We start from the raw sequence: 17,399 nt of genomic DNA on the forward strand, positions 1-17,399 counted from the left end.
GTCCCATACACAACCTTAGTTAATAATCTAATAGGTGGCACACTCTTGTCTCCTAGTACTGTATTTATGTTTCTAAAACAGATCTGCCCACTGTGAGCTTTATTTTTCAGATCACTAGGTAAAACGCTATTTATATTATTTGGCAAATATGCTATGCAAATATTCCATGGTGAGTACTATGTAGATAGCAGGTCAACTCATCCCTTGTGTCATTAAAAAATGACATAGTTATTTATATATTTTTGAATTATTAGTTACAGTGTGCTACATGTAATGCCTCCCCCTACCTGTGGGAGAGGGAACAAGACTAAATGAGTCCAAGGTGTCCTTTTTCTTTGCAGTCGTTGGACTTCCCCATACAATTCATGTTGTACAGAAAGCTGGGAGCAGTAGTATCTCTAGCACATCCTACATGCATATGGGGATGTCAAACCATAATTTAAATACTTAAAATCTTGTCTCTGCTGCTAGTTGACCCTGTCAGGATCTTAAGTCTCTAGACAACTACATTTATGCCAGTAAAGTCCCTAATTTCTTGAATGATAGGTTGGGAACATGACTAACACCGTCTCATTGCTGAGAGTAACTAGGTATTCTCAGATAATTCTCACTAAAAATTATAATTTCTTTTATCAGGTCAAGGTTTTGATTTCCTCTCCAATCAATATTTCATATCAAACAACTAAATAATCATGAAAGTGGAAACTGGAATGCAGTCCTCTTCCACTCCTGCACCAAGTGACTAGATTAGAGAGTCAATTTACTGGGAGAAACTGGCAGAGCACCATCCAGTTGTATACTGGTGGCCACAACAAGATCTAGCGTAAAATTGCCTTGGGGAGAGAAGAGTGGCCGTGGCTCCCACAGAGCTGGTTGCGTGTCCTGGCTGCTCCTAGAAAGCAAGGAAAGTGAGAAGGTCACATCAGCAGCTTCCTGGGGCTGAGGGAGAAGCAGCTTTCACCCCCAGCCCCTTAGGGCCAGCTAGGTGGGAAGGTTCCCTGTTCCTTCTGGTGGCTGTCCTAGATCCCATTCAGAGGCATGTGGGTTTCTCCATATACTGAACAGGGAGTCTAGGTACATAACCCAGGGCTGGTTATTTCTTCAGGGGCCAAGATCTTGGATTCATCCCATGTAACAGTCAGCCTAAATGATTGTCTAGAGTTCTCCATTGACTTCAGAGGAGCCTAGGAAGACTTTTGTTCTAGTTAAGGTTCCCAAAGTCAGTGGGATGAAGCCAATCTAAAGTGCCAAAAGTTCAGAACTGCAACACATGGTATTGCAACATCTGAAGCCTTTTGTGGACTGATCTGCTGGGGAAATTCTGGTTAGGTAAATGCAGTGGTGTTTTACAATTGACTTTAATAGTCATTTAAAGAATCCTGTGCAAAAGCTAATGCTGCTACTCTAGAAGTAGGTATTAACTGCCTTTGCTCTGATAATATTGAGGGATCAAAGCCATTCCTCCTAGGTCTTGCTGTAATGAAAGATGGGTTTTAACTGTTCTTTAAAAGCAGTGAATCTTTTCAATTCTTTTTCTCCTAAAAGCTCTTTCTATCAGATGTATTTCGATAGCATTAGAATCATGTCCCTGTTTTCTTACTAAATGCTCCTATTTATATGTTAAAAAACCTGGCAGGTTTGCAAGTACTGAAAAAGATCTCAAGGGGACAGCATTTTTTAAATGGAATGGGATTTAAAGTGAGAATTCATGAATATCCCTTTGGCTGGGCATGACTGCAAATCTTACAGAGATCTGTGACACACTCTTATTCAGCAGAGTCCAGCTGGGAGGCAGCAGGTTGTATCTGTGCAGCCCTTTGCTCTCTGCTTCTATAGAGAAGGAGGTCAGCTCTCGAGACCAGCTCAGCCCAGCCCCATGGTGGGGAAGGATGTGGGTGCTCTGGTGCAGGTAGGAGAGGGGGCTGGTGCTTGCATGATGGTTATGGTTACAACTGGAGAGTAGGCTGTCTGCAGGGGTTCCTAAAAGCTGGATCACTTTCATGCAACTTGGCTACTGTCAGCCTTTCGGTTTGGTTTGGTTCCTGATGAAGAAATTCAGAACTGTGGAAACCTCTCTGAGCTTGGCACTCACACACATATCACTAGACATCTGTTGTGGCTTTTGCTGGTTACTTCTCTATTAATACTGACTCTACAGATGTCTTCAGAATACAGATCACCGTATTGCACCCTAAATAAGGATGCATATTGCATCCTTAAATACAAGAAGCAATTATAGTCACAGGCAGGTCAAAAACATCTGCCTGAGGGAAGATCTTGCAGGCCTGGGGTATGCTGTGACATAGACCAGTGATGGGTTATTCCAGCACTGCCCTGTTATGTGGCTCAGCTCAGTTCACTTCATCTGATTGTGCCTCCATCTTACTTTTTTTCTACAATGCCCTTAAATTGATGGATTAAAAGGGAGCTGAGAAGGGCTGGAAGAGCTACTGTCAGCTGCCATGGGATTAGATCAAGCACTGCAAGGGCTATAGGTTGGTAGGAAGGATGGCACCACTCAAGGTACTGGTCCAAATTTGTATGCCTGATTGAACGCCACTTAAGCCCGAGAACATACACAAAGATAACTCATTATTATACCTAATGGGAGGTTGGTTTTATTGCATCAGGTTTCCTTTATGTTACAGAGTAGTTGGACAAAGCAGAGTCTTGCCACACCAACAGGCATCATGTAAAAGCCTGGCAATACTTCTGTATAAAGAGAGATGGAGGGACCACAGCTGCTTGATTCAGAAAGCAGATTAAAAAGTAAATGTATGAATAGAGACAATATGGAGTGGAAGATGCACAAAATAATAAATGTTATAGAAAATCAAGGTCTCCTATTTATTCTTGAGCATAACGCCAAAACAAGGCAATTTGAAATGGAAGTGAAAAACAGCGTATCCTGAGTGGTGCATTATTAATTTATAATATTGATTGATGCATCAAAATGAAGGCTTTAGTAAAAATAAAAACACGGAAATGTCTCTGTGTGGAGAATGAGAAGATCTAAACCCTGTTAGACAGCACTGGATGACACAAGCCATGGGAACAAAAGGCAGGCCCCTAGTTAATTGGTAGTAGGTTTCTTGTCCCTTCCTTTTGGCAGTGATCTGAACGGGAGTCTGAGATGGCCAGATTATTTCTCTGGTCAGGTGTTGCAATGCTGTACAGACAGGTTCAGGCATGATTTTGCTAAAACGCTCAGTATAGCTTGTGCATATGCACATTTCCTAGAAGATGTTTGACGTGACTTCAGTTGCATGCGCTATGGACAACCTGTTGTCAGCAACAGTTGCTTTTCACAGCCTAAGCAATACTAAGGGAAGTGATTTTGCCAAGAAACTTAACTGACAAAGAGTATACTCATTCCTGAGGTAACTCCACTGACCTCGCTAGAGCAGCTCCAGAGCTCAGTCTAGCCTTGACCTGTTTTTCTGTAGTTCACAAATCGTGCAGCTGGAGAACTGCTTCTGCTGTTCCATCCATCTTTGTTCAAAGTAATAACAAGAGAATTAAAAAGGGTTCAGGGAAGGGTGACAAACATGACTGGAGCACAGGGAAACTCTCATATCAAGGGAGATTGATAAGGTTGGAGTTGTTCCCCTTAGAGATGAGACAAATAAAAGGGAGACATAAAAAAGGAGACAAAATAATAAATAGTCTAGAAGGATTCATCCACACACCCCTTGTGATCTGTTAAAGGACCTTTAGAGGTCCATGACAATGTAATCAAATTAAGCTGCTGCTACCTGCCTCTCCCTGCTGGCTGGCTGCACAGTCGGGCTCTCTTCTCTGTGCCTATTTTGCCCTTTGGGGTATAAAGGCTGAAAACCATTAGTATAGGAAAGGTAGGGCAGGGGCAGATGTTGTCCCTGCTTCCCACCCATGAAAATATGGGTAGTCACAGAAGGTCAAAGAATATTCCAAGCCAGAGGAAAGGGAGATACTTTTCCACATAAGAAACAAACATCCACAGAGCCAGGCAATAAATAATGCTTGAAGAGATTGTGCTTTGTAACAAGACTTTCTTGAGCTGTAAGAGTTGCTAGTAAAGCTGGGTGTAGCTGTGCACGCTGGGGTAGGCTGCATGGTAGTTCCTCCATCCTGTGAGCCAGGCTGGCTGCCCCAGCAGGTGGTGACAACTAGAGGGCTACTACCCTCCCAGCCCTTTGCTGTAAATCTGCCCCTGGTTACTGCTAACAGGTATACTAGCAACTGGGGCTTAGGAGGAATCCTAATGTGGCACATTCATTATGCCACCTCTGCTTAATGCAGGGGATCTCGTAATGTCTAATGCCAACCATCTGGCTGCTGTCAGGGTGGGATGGACAGGGTGGGATGGAGCATGGCTGCAGCTCTTGGGTCTGCATCTGCCAGCATCAGGGCCATACGGCCACCCTGAGTCCATAACAATTAATTTCTTCCCCAATTATGTGACATGTATTGAAGTTTTCTAGCAGCTCATTGTTTTCACTAAATGAGGGAATGCTTGCACCCTGCCATTCCCACCTCCACCTCCTGCCTACCGCTGGTGTTTGCCGAGGGTTCTGTTGAGCTGATGTGACTCACCATGCGGGCAAAATCCTAACATAATAAAAACCAGGAATAGTCATCTGCTGGGGTGGCAACCTGAACTGGCTGATTGCAGCTGAAGCGAGTGATGACTGGGTGCTGCTTTTAGTTGCAAGAGACCCAGCTTAGAGTTTGGGGATGGAGTTTTTTTCTGCTTGAGATAATTTAAAATCTTTTCTGTATCTGTGTTCTACAACCACTTTGATAAGCAGGTAGGTGATATGGCATTGTGCAATTTGTGGCTTTCCCAGCTGAAACTAGTCCAGTCTCCCTGTTTAAAATATGCATCAGTCCCAAAGAAGCACACGCAGCCCAGAGCAGGCTGACTGTACCTGCTGGCTGGGGCACTCACCTGGGTTGGAAGATGTCTAGGCTACTGTTTCTGTGTCAGGGTTCCAATATTATACAGTAAGTTGCTTTTATTTGGATGAACAATTTGATAATTGATGAACAGATTAAGAATCTCTTGCTCTGTTGGAACTGCTTGCTTTCCAAGAATGAAGTTTGGTCTCACTCTTTTACAGCTAGGAGTGCCTTGTTTCATGCAGCTGGGAAACAGGAGACCTGCCCTCTGCTGCTTTCACAGCTGAAGGAAAAGTTCATTTCCCTTAATTGTGTCTCACTTACCAAGAGCGTGTGCCAGCAGGCGGGAAGACTCCTGGCTGCTCCTGCGGAATGCATGGTTCCCTGGACAGGAGAGGGGATGCACGAAGACAGGCAGCGAATGTGCTTCCCAGGGAAAAGAAAGGCTGAGGTGTCTGAGGCTTCAGCCACACCAGGGAGTTACCTGCCTGAGTCAAGCCATTATCCTGCATCATCTGAGCCGTGAGAATCGACCTAGCATGTGTACGTACCCCGTGGTCAGTGTGGAAAGCAGAATCTCACAGAGGAATGAAAGTGGGTCAGAGCGAACACGGTTTCTCACGCATTTGCAGTAGACTGGCAACAGAAACATGCAATCAGTTATGATGGTTCAGTTGGTGTTTGGTAATTCTGGGGGTGTTGGTGAGATATCATGAGACTAAGTCCTAAAAGCATGCCACTTTGTGCCTCTGTATTTCATAGGAAACAACTACCATAACAATCTCTGAGGACTCACTCAAACGAGATCCCTAAGCAGCAGATGATAGTGCTGGCCTTTCTCAGTAAATTCAATTTCATGTCAGTGTACTTCATTCTATGAATTTTTTATTTTTTGCTGCACAGCTTCAGCAGCAGCGGGGTTGGAGAGTGCCACATCCTCGCCTTTTGCTCAGTAGTTTGCTCACAGCACACCTGGGTTTGTAACCCAGCAATACCCAGAAATGGTAATAATGCATCTCTCGTGCCCAGGCCCCTTACTGCCCAGCAAACACTCACAGGGGTGGCTGCAGGGAGAAACACCGTCATTTGGAAATGGGAAGGGCCAAGGCAGGTGCCGGGGCATCGGGACCTGCTGGCAGGGACCAAGCCCTGGAGATGGTGGTGGATCCCTGCTCCTACCCTGCTGGGAGATCTGAGTCTCGGGGGGTTTTCTTTTCAACTTTTCTATCTTCCTTAGAGAGTCTTCGAATTTCAGGAATTTATTCTTGTCTTAATACAAAGGGATTTACACTAAGCATTCTTGTTAACAGCTGCTAATGGGAATTTTATTCTTAATTCTCCTGTATTTTGAAGTACCATTTAATTTTCAAAGCAAACTCAAAACTGTAAGCAAAAAAACCTGCCAGACTAGCCTCTGCACTGCCTAGCTGATGTTGTACAGCCTTCTCTGATTAGCTTTTAAAAATAAATTTTAGCTTAAATATGTAGTATAGAGCCCTAGACACAGAGCTTTACAGTGCCTATCACTTCAAACACAATATCAACAACATCCTCCCCAAAAAAGAACAGTCTGTAGGTGTGTAAGGGGCTCCCTTTTTGCCTCCTGCAGAGAGTCTTTACTTTTAATATCAAAAGGCTTGGCTGCAGCGATTCTCCCAGCTGCTTCAGCTTGACTCCAGCGATGGCTGAGGCTGCAGGTGAGCTCCCTGCAAAAACTGGGGCACCCCCCAAGTTCAAAGAGAAGCAGCTAGAGCTGGATGGGATGCACTCTGCGGACGTGTTTCATTTCATGATTTTTTAAATTCCCTTTACTATATTATTTTGCTATATTTCTGTTCTATTTTTCTTCTCATTTTTCTGACCCAATTAATGTGATTTCACTTGAAATGGTTTGTACCGTCGTTAGAGGGGGTTTGGGGAGAGATAACAGCTGTAAAGTAGGTGCTAGGATGCTTTATCTGATAGCCCTCTGTGACTGCCCCTCTTTGTGTTCTCCAGGCCTTTGTACATGCTAACCTGACTTAGGTGAGTTTATCTAAGGAATTTAGGCAGTCGTACAGATCTCAATTTATGGGAGGGTCGGGGGACTGGGTGGATTTGGGATGCTTACGTGAAAATTGAGTATATAGGTGGACAAAATTAATAGTAGAATAGAAGACTATGTAAAGGCATTGCCTTCCTAACACCCAGACAAAAATAACAGGTTTGTGTAACCTAAAGCGCATAGGATGAGCTTTCTGATGACTGAGTGTAGGAATGTTTATTTGGGCCCCAAATATCAGGTTGCCAGGGTTTTTTAATTTGATTTTAAGGTATGTGAAGAAGTGAAAGATCACTTGCAAAGTCAAGTGTAAAAATAACAGTGTCATGCAACAACTGCAATATTTTTTCATGTGACTTTCTGAAATCTAGTGTTTGTATATTTTTTTTTTAAAGCTATAATTAAGGATATATAAACTTTTCCATCCTAACCTCTGGCTCACATCTATTGAGCTGATGTCTTGCATATTTGTTCTTTTCTAGAAAAAAAGTCACTTGCTTATAGACTAAGCAAAATTTTCTGAAGGGGTCCTCAGGAGGAAAATGATAGAAAACCTGGCATAATCGTCTTCATATCTTGTGAGATTTTCCCAGCTTGAAAGATTCCTAAGCCTCTCTTCAGAATATGGATGCAAAAGTTAATTTATAAAGTTATCTGGCAAATTATTTTTATAACGGTGTTAGAAAACTGCCCTGCATTGCTGCAAGTGAGGAGGGATGGCTATTTACCACTCCTGCCATACCAGCCAATCTCTGGAAATCCGTCTGGCCAAAACAAAGGAAGACAAGTGTAACAATCTATATTTGTATTTTATTAACATTCAGAGTGGGTTCCTTTTCATGTTAATAGGCTTTTAATGATTTTGCATGGGAGAACGTCCTGTTTAAAGAAAGAGGGAACAGCTGATAAGTTCAAATATAGGAAAAATAATTTAACGTAAGTCATGTAGCATGGCAGTGTATTGAAATTTATAATGTAACTTGTGCTGCCTCAGTTGTGAAATGCCCTCATCTTTATTCCACTCCATATGGTTTAGTAGTCAGCTGAAAGACTGGCGCTAATAACTGTTTATCTTTAATACCTTCACTAATAGCATTATTTTGCAGCCCATTTTCAACACACGCTGCATTTTAGAAACAGACCCTATATTAGATCACAGCATAACGGCCTCTATCCCAGAGGGCAGAAATAAGCTGCTTAAATAACTTCATTATTGCCTTTGCAAATGCTTATATGGGCAACTCTGAGAATTGTGGCTTGTTGGATGATGGGGCTGGACTGCTGAAGAGTGGGCAGGTGACCATACCTGCTCACTGTTAACGGCAGTGGTGGGATCTCTGGCTGGGGGTGGTTTTCCTCATGTACCCCTGGGGAACAGCCGCCAGCAGGCCCTGCTGTCACTAGCACTGCGTAATTTGGGAAGGCATTGATGGTTGACGGAAGGTTTGTGTCTGACAATAAAGGCAATTCTGAACTTTATTAAAGCTGCCTCTCACTTGAGCTAAAGGGAGAAAGGACTGGGAGGTGAGGGAGGGCTAAATTCAGTAAAAAGGAAGCACCTAAAATCAGAAGCATGCTAGACAAATGAGTACAGGAAAAATAACTCAGTTGCTGCCTTGCTTCTGTTTGCCCTGTCATTTGAAAGTGCAGTGAAACTCCACAATGCACCTTTAGATGAAGAGCAGAGTGGTATGTGACTTATGGGCCTTACCTTACATGAGGAGGAATTGCTCTCCTAATCCATCAGACAGGTAAATTGCATTGCACTTAGCCAGTAAAAGGTGGATATTGGAGGAAACAGCCCATTAAATTACCATTTACTAGGCCTAGAAAGATGTTTCTGAAGAAATAGATGACAAAGGTGTGATAGAGCAACCAGGTCTCTTATCAGCTCCTGGTGTTCAGTTTGGAAAAAAGACAGCATCGCCCAGCTCTGGGTGAGTCACACAGCTTAGAGTAAGTCCCTTTAAAATCTTCTTATTCATCACTGCACAGACGTGAGCCACGTGTGCTACACGTGTTGTGTGTTATGTGCAAGTAGCGTCTTGGATGCTGTAGGGGACCTTTTCACAACTGAACCCTCAAAATGCCTCCTGGTAAGCAGGATCAGACCTAAGGGCAGAGAAGAGGCTGCCTCCACCCCAGGACAGGCTGCAGCAAGTGCATGTGCTCTCAGCCACCCCTTCACCAGCCCTGGAAATAAAGTGGGGTTATCCACTCTTTATTCCAATTTTTGTTTTTGCTGGTGTTTCAAATCCTAGCACAGTCTGGGTAAGGTGGGAGGGCCACTGCATGGCTCAGCGAAGGCTTCAGGTGAGGTGTTGCGGGAGGGCCAGAGCCATGCGGTACTGCCTTTGCACCCAAGAGGTTTTGGTCCCCAGGATGCCCCCGCCCTCCAACCCGCTCTGCCTCTCCCTGGCCCTCTTTGGGGACCACTTAGCTCATTAGCACAGCAGAAGACTAATCAAGCACCAGCATTGCCTACTTTTCCAGCTGTAGGAAAAAAAAACCCCAAACTAATTTGGATTCTCGTTTGGGGATTCAACCTCAGGCTGCTTCTTCCAGATGAAGTTGCATGCTGCAGAGCTGACGGCTGCTGCAGGTGAGGGTGTTGTGTGTGGGGCCAGGGCTGCCCATCTCTTGGGACTTCAGCAGAAATCCCACCTTCTCAAGAGAAAAAAAGTTGTTTGTTTTTTTATGTTGTCCCATATCTTCCACTCTGCTCCCACTGACAGATTTCTGCTCAAGGTTTCCCTTTTGATGAAGTGCTATTTTTTCTGAAAAGAAATAGGTGTTGTTGAAAAGTTCCCAGTGAGTTGTATCCAGGACAATTAAATAACTTCCCAGAGAGCTGGTCCTGGTAGCAGTGCGGTGGATGGTTAGAAAACCAGCTCGCAAACCCGGCCCTTGGGTGTGGAGCAAGCTTTCAGAAACAGCTCACGGGTGTTGCAGACAGGCAGGTGGGCAGAGGGGAGAGAAACCCAAGGGCTGGATGTCAGCGGTGGTGCCACATGGGGCTCCCACTGTTTTCCAGAGAAGACAGGGGGTCATGCCATGTTCTGGTTCATGGCAGGAGTGGGGAGGAGCAGAGGCCAAAGGCTGGCTTTCAGCACTGGGACTTGTGGCTCTGATCCCTCATATAAGCCCATACTGCCCGTAAGCTGGTGGTGGTGAGTTTGAAGGATGGGACCTTTAGTTTGGTTAAAAAAAAAAAAAAAAAAAAAAATTGAAAGCCTGACTTAGAATGGCTGTATCTCATGGAAAGAAAAGAAAGAAAATCTGGGCACTGAAGCACTCCCCTTCTGCTTTTCATCATTTAAAAATGCAAGTGGTTAGTGCCACAGCTGACCCCAAACCCCATCCGCAGTGTGCCTTTGGGAGGAGTGGGAGCTGGCAGCTCACTGCCTCTGCAGGCACCCATGCTGCTGTTCCCTGTGGCTGGAGCTTTGGTTCGCCCTGGGGCTTCCCAAAGCAGTGAGAATACTTGTGCTAGTATTAGTAATACTATCCTGGTTTTACAATGAAGAAAGCTGGTTTTGAAATAAGTCCAGGTTTTAAAAAGCAATGTGAATCAGTACTTCATTTCATGCAGTATCATACATCTCATTTTATTTCTAAGCTAAAACATCAGTAACAAATGTAAAGTATATATCAGAAAAATTTGCATACCTTTGTAACTGATGTAAATACCCAAGTTGTTTTAAAAACTGTGAGATTCTTTGTGCGTTCTGCTTTTTACTAATTTACAGTCCTGAAAATTGGTTCAGTCACATTTGGTACATACCTAAGATCCAGATCCAAAAGCACTCAGGTGTCTTAACTAAAAATTCCTCTAACATTTATGTTTATAAATGTGAATCTTAAAAACCACCTAGCATCTGTGTAGCTTTTTTAGTGACTGATACAAAAGTGATGGAACTTTTTCCACCCTTCTACAAGTTATGATAAACATATAAAGCACTGATCAGGTTTTCATCAAACCTCCCAGTAAGGATAAAAACTAAACCCACTTCTTGACAGATACAGAGCACTGAAAACCAGCCTGGAAGTGAAATGAAAACAATCTTAAAACCAACTCTGTTTGACAACTAAAGTTTTCAGTCCTAGCCTGCATCAGCCTTTGGACTATAAATGGTCTCGGAGCATATATTAATGTCACTAATGGGAAAGGATCACATAAAATCTGGATTTTTTTATTTCAGTCAAATTGCATGAGAAAGATAGGAACAGTTATGCCTCTGGTGTTACCTGCTCTGTGTTATGGACTTAGGGCTTTGTAGAGTTATGTCAATTTTCACACCATGAGATCTCTATATAAATATATATATGTATATTTTTGCTCATTTACACACTTTCTATGGACTGAATATCTCACTCTTGTTTCTTTGTCATCAATAAGCTGATTAATCTAAATTGCACCTGATGATGCAAAACATATTTTTTTACTAACACACAAAAATCCTTGCAGAAAGGTTCTTGGCTAAAGTATGGTGTTTCTGGTCCAAGCTGGGAGGAAAGAGGAGGAGAAGGAGGGAAAAGACGAGCAGGGAGGAACCTTTTCCTCTTCCGCCTGCCATGGGTGAGTGTTCGGCACCCATCCTAGGACTGCTGAAGGCTTTGACTCAAGTTAGTCCTCCCTGGCTTCAAACCTGTGGGGAGTACGCCCAAATACTGGATGGTAGCTGGGATAAGATTTAGCTGGAAAGGGCTCTTTGAGTTTCTTCAGATGATATCATTTTATACTGTCATTTTAGACGACTACACATTGGCATAGGGACCTCAGTCTGCTTTCCCTAAATCCCAGGTGAAAACATTTCACTCCAGCCTTTTCCAGGCTTTTACATATGTAGAGAGCTTGTCTTGGGTTTGCCTTGGGTTGTGGAATATAAAACAGTTTGGACTCTTAGAAATTCTCTGGGGAGGGAAAATATTTCCCGTTCAACTCAGGAAAAAAAAAGTTTTTTTCTTTTTTACTCAATTTTAAAGGTAGCTAAAACATAGATAATTCATTCCTTAAAGTTGCCTTTTCACAGAGCAATTGATGTACAAATGTTAGCAGATAAAACAAGCTGGTCTTGCTGTATTGGAAAGCACTGCAGACAGCAGGCCAGTAAATAGATTGAAAAGAAAGAAATGCTGGGAAATGCTTGCCATGAAATTAATTAGGTGTTTAAATAGGAAGAGCTGATTTCTGTAAAACCAAGAGTGCTTTTTAATCTTCCAGAGTGGTTCGGAGATTCAGTCCTCAAGTGGAAGAAATCCTGGAGGGCAGCTCTAGTGTGTTGGTGAGCAAAGGACATGGACCAGTGAATAAGGCAGCAATATTGGTTTTATAAATACATAGAGACAGCTTCATCTCTGTAATGTATTCATCATGCAGCAGTAAAAGCACTTTGGCCCCATGTCTTGGGGAACATTCAAGTTTTACTGTTATTGCAGTGTGTTCCATGATCTGCTAGGTGTTGCTGCACACTCTGTATCTTTTGGGCTTGTAATTGGGGTGTGTTGGGCGGTATTTCTTTACACTTAGATAATCATGGGCCAGATTTTCAAGGAGTGTCAATTTGTCTGGCTGCAATGGAGTCAAAGGGACAGAAGTCCTTTATACCAGCTAAGGATGTGGTCCTGTGTGCTTAAAAATAGCCTAATGAGGGAAGGACCCATCTACCTACTGAGAGTTTTCGTGACCTACTTCTGCAGCTCTCCTCCTCATTCATGAAGGCTCTGCTGGGCTTCTGCTTCTTCATCTCCTTGGTCTCCCCCAAATCTCTCACAAAAGCAAATTTCACTAGAGAGAGAGGCAGCTGCTTCTGCATATATTAATAATACACAGCTCTATAAATGATTAATAAATGATACCACTGACTTTGAGTTACTGTGTAGTAATTCACACGTAGCTGTTTAGATGGCTCTCAGCCTTCATCTTGGCGTTGCACAAGGCACCCGGGATGAATGATTACCCTGTCATGCAGACTGTTGTTTCTAGTTGCTTAAATTGAGCAATGCACATATCGGATGGGATCATACAGCTGATTATGGCACACCAGAGAGACCTTGCCCACCACATGGATGGTCAAAATCAAAATGATCAATTTTTCAAATTGCTTAATGATGCATTTGTGGGAATGCTATTAGCCATAGACTGCAAGGGCTGGGGACCTAGGGCTGGTCCAAATAGGTGTTTAAGCTTGCGATCATATTTAATCACATGTGCAGACATTTTGGTGGATCCTATGAAGTGCCTAGTGCAGAGCGAGGTCCTGCTGCTCCTCTGGTGATGGATGTGTTCACATCATGTGTTCTTCCAGCTGTTCACTCCTGGGGAAGTCACTGTACTTTCTGCTCTGCCTCTGTTCTCTGTGACATTTCTGTTTGTGTGAGATCTATCCCTAAAAAAGGAATACTTAATTTTTAAAAAGCTTTGCAAAGATGAGATTGTGTTAAAACAAAAACAAAAACAAAAGAAACCAAGCAAACCTGAGAAGCTGGGGGCTTGGTAAATTAAGTTGTCTGTGTGTAATAGAGAACAGAAGCAGAAAAGCAGAAATACAACCTTGCCTGGTCACCTGCAGACAACTGAGCCAGTTCCCGTTTACCTCCAAGTGATTCACCACATCCCAGTGTCAATCAAAATGGATCAAAGGTTCACACTTGAAAAGTGCCAGTTTTCCTCTCTTAATTACAAAGGGATCCTAGGGTGGCTTGCTCTAATATAGATGTCTATGCTCCAGAGCCCTAAAACGTGGGCGGGTGAGGCTTAGCCTTTAAATCCCGGGTTTCCCCATCCTCTGTCACATTCTATTGGGGTGACAGTACACAGGAGATGTTCTATATGCTGTCTCCTTAGCACAGGTGAGTGAAAGCCCACAGTCATCACGAACATCCTGTTCATTAAATAATATTCAGTGTTAAAATGCGGTAGTTAAAAAGTGACTGCTGATGTGGAGCTTGTAGGGGTGTAAAATCCCCACAGAAACTTTGTCCCTATAAGGTCTGCAAATTGGAGGTGGAAAATCTGGTTGGGTTGTACCAGATGGAAGGATAAACTCCAAAGTGTTTAGATCCGCAGGTGAAGCCTCCCTCCTTCAGAGGAGAAAATGGGGCCTCAGGAAAGAGTTCGGTGCCTTTGTGCCGGTTTCTGAGTGAAACAAACCTTTCAGGGGAAACAATGCTAATAGAGTCATCGCTTTGGCACATGAGCCCTGCTGGAAAGAAAGTCTGTTAATCCCCTCTATAGTCTCTCTATTTATACCCTTAGGCTGCACATAAACTGGCCAAGTACAAGAACAAAAGCTGACTAGAAATATCTCCTGTGACTGTTGTTCTCATGAGCTATTATCCCCTTTATTAAGGATCAGGCTAAGAACAACCTCTGTTAAGGGCAACGTTCTGGGAAGAAATGTGATTATCATGCTGATTTAGGTGAAACTTGGCCCTGTGGCTTGCCTCTCCCTCTGCCCTCGCTGCCCCTTTTTCTTATTGTGCTTTTAAGCGCCGGTGCCATCAACCAGGCTGGAGGAACGCCCTGACCCCAGGCCTGTCCCTTGCTCGGGGAGCAAGCCCGAGGGCGGCTGGGCTTGCCCATGCACCGAGATCAGTATCAGCCTAGAAGTACAGTTTGTCTTAACCATTATTTTAAGATATTCTATAATATAATTTTTACAATAAAAAGGAAAAACTAAATCTTGGACGATGTATTTGTGTGTCACCTTAGTGATGGGCTCTTCTAGAGAAGGGCAAGGCACCGGACTGTTCACCAGATCACTGGTGTCCCTTCTTGTGTTTCTTTACTTATGATCATTTTAGAAATTAATGTGTTTGATATTTAATTTGTTTCTCTAAGATATCTGAAGCTCATTAATAATTGTGATTATCTGCTCTGCAGTTTTTATTTCATGAAAATAAAAATCCACACCAATGTCCTGTTTCACCATGACCGAATGGAGAGGTACCTTCTAGACCTGGACGGCAGTACAGCCCAGGTTCCTTCGTGTCAGTCAGATTGAAAGAGGGAAACAGACCAAAGATGGCTTTTCTGATCTTTCTGCAAAGTACATTTCCATAGGCTTTTGGAGAACTTCACGTTTCGTGGAAATGCACCATCAACGGAGAAGATATAGAGCGCAAACAACTTTAGTGATTTTGTTAGAGAAAAAGGAATGGGAAGGGGTGTGGTGGGTTCATCATACTTGGCTGTACCGAACATGAAATTTCCTTTTTGGAAAGCTGTTTGTCTGCATCAAGAATAGGTGTGATGTACCTTATGTTCCTGCAGTTAGAATTGTTGAAAAGATCTGATTAGACTTGCCTGTAACAGTTTTACGAACTGTGAACAAATGTAGTGTTTCAGTTCATGTATTAGAAGGATGATTGAGGATAAATCATTAGATAACGTGGACTGAAGCAGTTTATGCACTGAACGATGGATATTCTTGAAGTAAAATAGTAAATTACTTTTTCAGACTATGTGGTTACAATTTTCTAACCCATCCAGTATTGGACAATCAAAAATTTTACCTACAAGATACCCTGACCTTTCAAGTCATAATCCCATTTAAGACCAGACAACAGGAATAAATTAAATCAATGCAGAGAGCAACACATTAATTTGTGGGATTTTTGTACTTCTTGAGCTATGATACTAATTTGTGAAATGAAAGTAAGCTACTCTAATAATGGCTTAATTATAGATAGGCCAGATAAGGCTGTTGGTATTTAAAGACAGAGGATGTTTATATTTAAAGAAATGAAACTCCTGTCACACTGCAAAGATAAAGCAAAAAAGATAATGAGATAAAGAGTGGTAGGTGTTTAGGCTTATGTCTGAGGCTGACTGGGGCCAGATGTTGGGCTTAGATGTGGTGATGCTGCATTCCATTGAGCATGCTGCTGCTGAGAGAGCCCACCAGTGTGGGGCAGAGTAGAAAAACTGCCCCGATGCCATTTTGACCGTAAGCTACAAAGTGCATATATAGTCAGTCCTTTGTGAGATCAAGTGAAAACCAGAAGCAACAGGAGAAAGTAAAGATTTCCAAATTTTTGCACAAATGTGACTAATTCTGGGATTTCAAAGTGGGTGACTTGGGTATTTGTCGTTTTTGTAAAAGCAAGACAAATCAGAGTATGTTTATTAGGTCATGTGCACAGTCAGGCAATCCTGAATCTGGAGGAGGGAAAAGCAATCTGCCTCAGAGTCAAGCCTGAGGCATGCTAATATCTTATTCCTGGGTGAAGAAGAGGGAAGTTGGAGAGCCTATTATCCGCCACCCTGAAGACTGTCTCTTTGAGCTTGACTGTCTGAATCCACAGCTTGTCTCTTAACAGTTAAATCAGGAATTATCTCCTAGGAGGGTGCTGTACAGAGCCACTAACACCCATGTAGCAGCTACAGTAGCAAATATGGGAGGAGAAACACTGGGAATGTCCTGACTAGTTATTGTAAAAATGTCTTTCTCTACTAAAAAAGTTCTATTTAAATGTTTCATAAGTTTTTCTTTTCCTGAGAGTTCAGCTTAATTGAAGAGGGATATCTGAAAAATGGAAGTGGTCTTCCTGAGCCAGCTGTTTGCCAGCACTGTTAGCATCTCTTTGAGAAGCCACTTCTGAGAACAAGCCTTGCTCCTCTGCAGGTCCTCCAGTGTCCTCCTGGCCAAGCCTTTGTTGATGTTCAGCTTCCTCAGGGGGTTTGAATTTGGCTCCCTTTCACTTCCCTTCTGGCTCGGCTCTGCATTTTGAAGATGTGTACTCACAAGTTAAGACATCACATATCGCTCGCTCCTGCTGTAGCACAGACAGGGTTTAATATTAATCTTTGTTTACTCAACAATAAAAGTTGTATTTAGTCTAAGATCTGTTAAATTTAATACTGATAAATCGAGCACTTTCTTAATGTACGTTCACATGCTGTCTTAGTCTATTATATACGTGCTGTACCAATGTGATGCATTGGCTTTGTAAACACACAAATAAAGACAAGGAGAATAAAGCATTTGCAAATTGAGTTACTTTTCTGTGAAGTAATGGAGCTGTGAGAGCTACTGTTCATCCCGTGCAAGGCTGAGGATGGCTCAGCTGATCTAATACATCGTCACCCCTGAAAGGGCAGGTCTGATCCCCCAGCTTCTGGCTGTGTGCTCCCTCACCCCTTGCACTGTTTCTGGTGCTGGCTGGATCTGTAATGAGACCGTTTGACTCACTGATCCACAATAAATCTGAGCAGGTAAAAATGGGGGTAATTTTCTGGTGGGTTGGTGAGTTGCATCATCTTCACAACAGGCCTGAGGAATGCTGTGCAGAGGTGTGTGGTGAGGATTGATGGGGAGGGTGAGCAAGGACCCTTTTGGTAGTAGAGATCTGTTAGACCCACCCAGCTGCCTCTTCCACCTCCCCAGCCAGGACACAGGTCCATGAGGGTTTAAAGCAATCCAAGTGGATGCTGCTGTCCCACCCTGCCGTGCCTTGCCATAATGCCCTGCTC

At 43.2% G+C, this 17,399-nt stretch overlaps 1 long non-coding RNA gene across 1 annotated transcript; it reads left to right on the forward strand.

Annotated features, from left to right (window-relative positions):
- Positions 1 to 986: 986 nt before the first annotated feature.
- Positions 987 to 16,916, forward strand: LOC142051659 (uncharacterized). Its single transcript, XR_012658576.1, has 3 exons — positions 987 to 4,986; positions 5,103 to 5,424; positions 14,808 to 16,916. It is a non-coding gene; the product is annotated as an uncharacterized LOC142051659 (long non-coding RNA).
- The last annotated feature ends 483 nt before the right edge of the window (positions 16,917 to 17,399 follow it).

The sequence above is a fragment of the Phalacrocorax aristotelis genome, chromosome 1 (assembly GCF_949628215.1).
Source record: "Phalacrocorax aristotelis chromosome 1, bGulAri2.1, whole genome shotgun sequence".
NCBI lineage: Eukaryota > Metazoa > Chordata > Aves > Suliformes > Phalacrocoracidae > Phalacrocorax > Phalacrocorax aristotelis.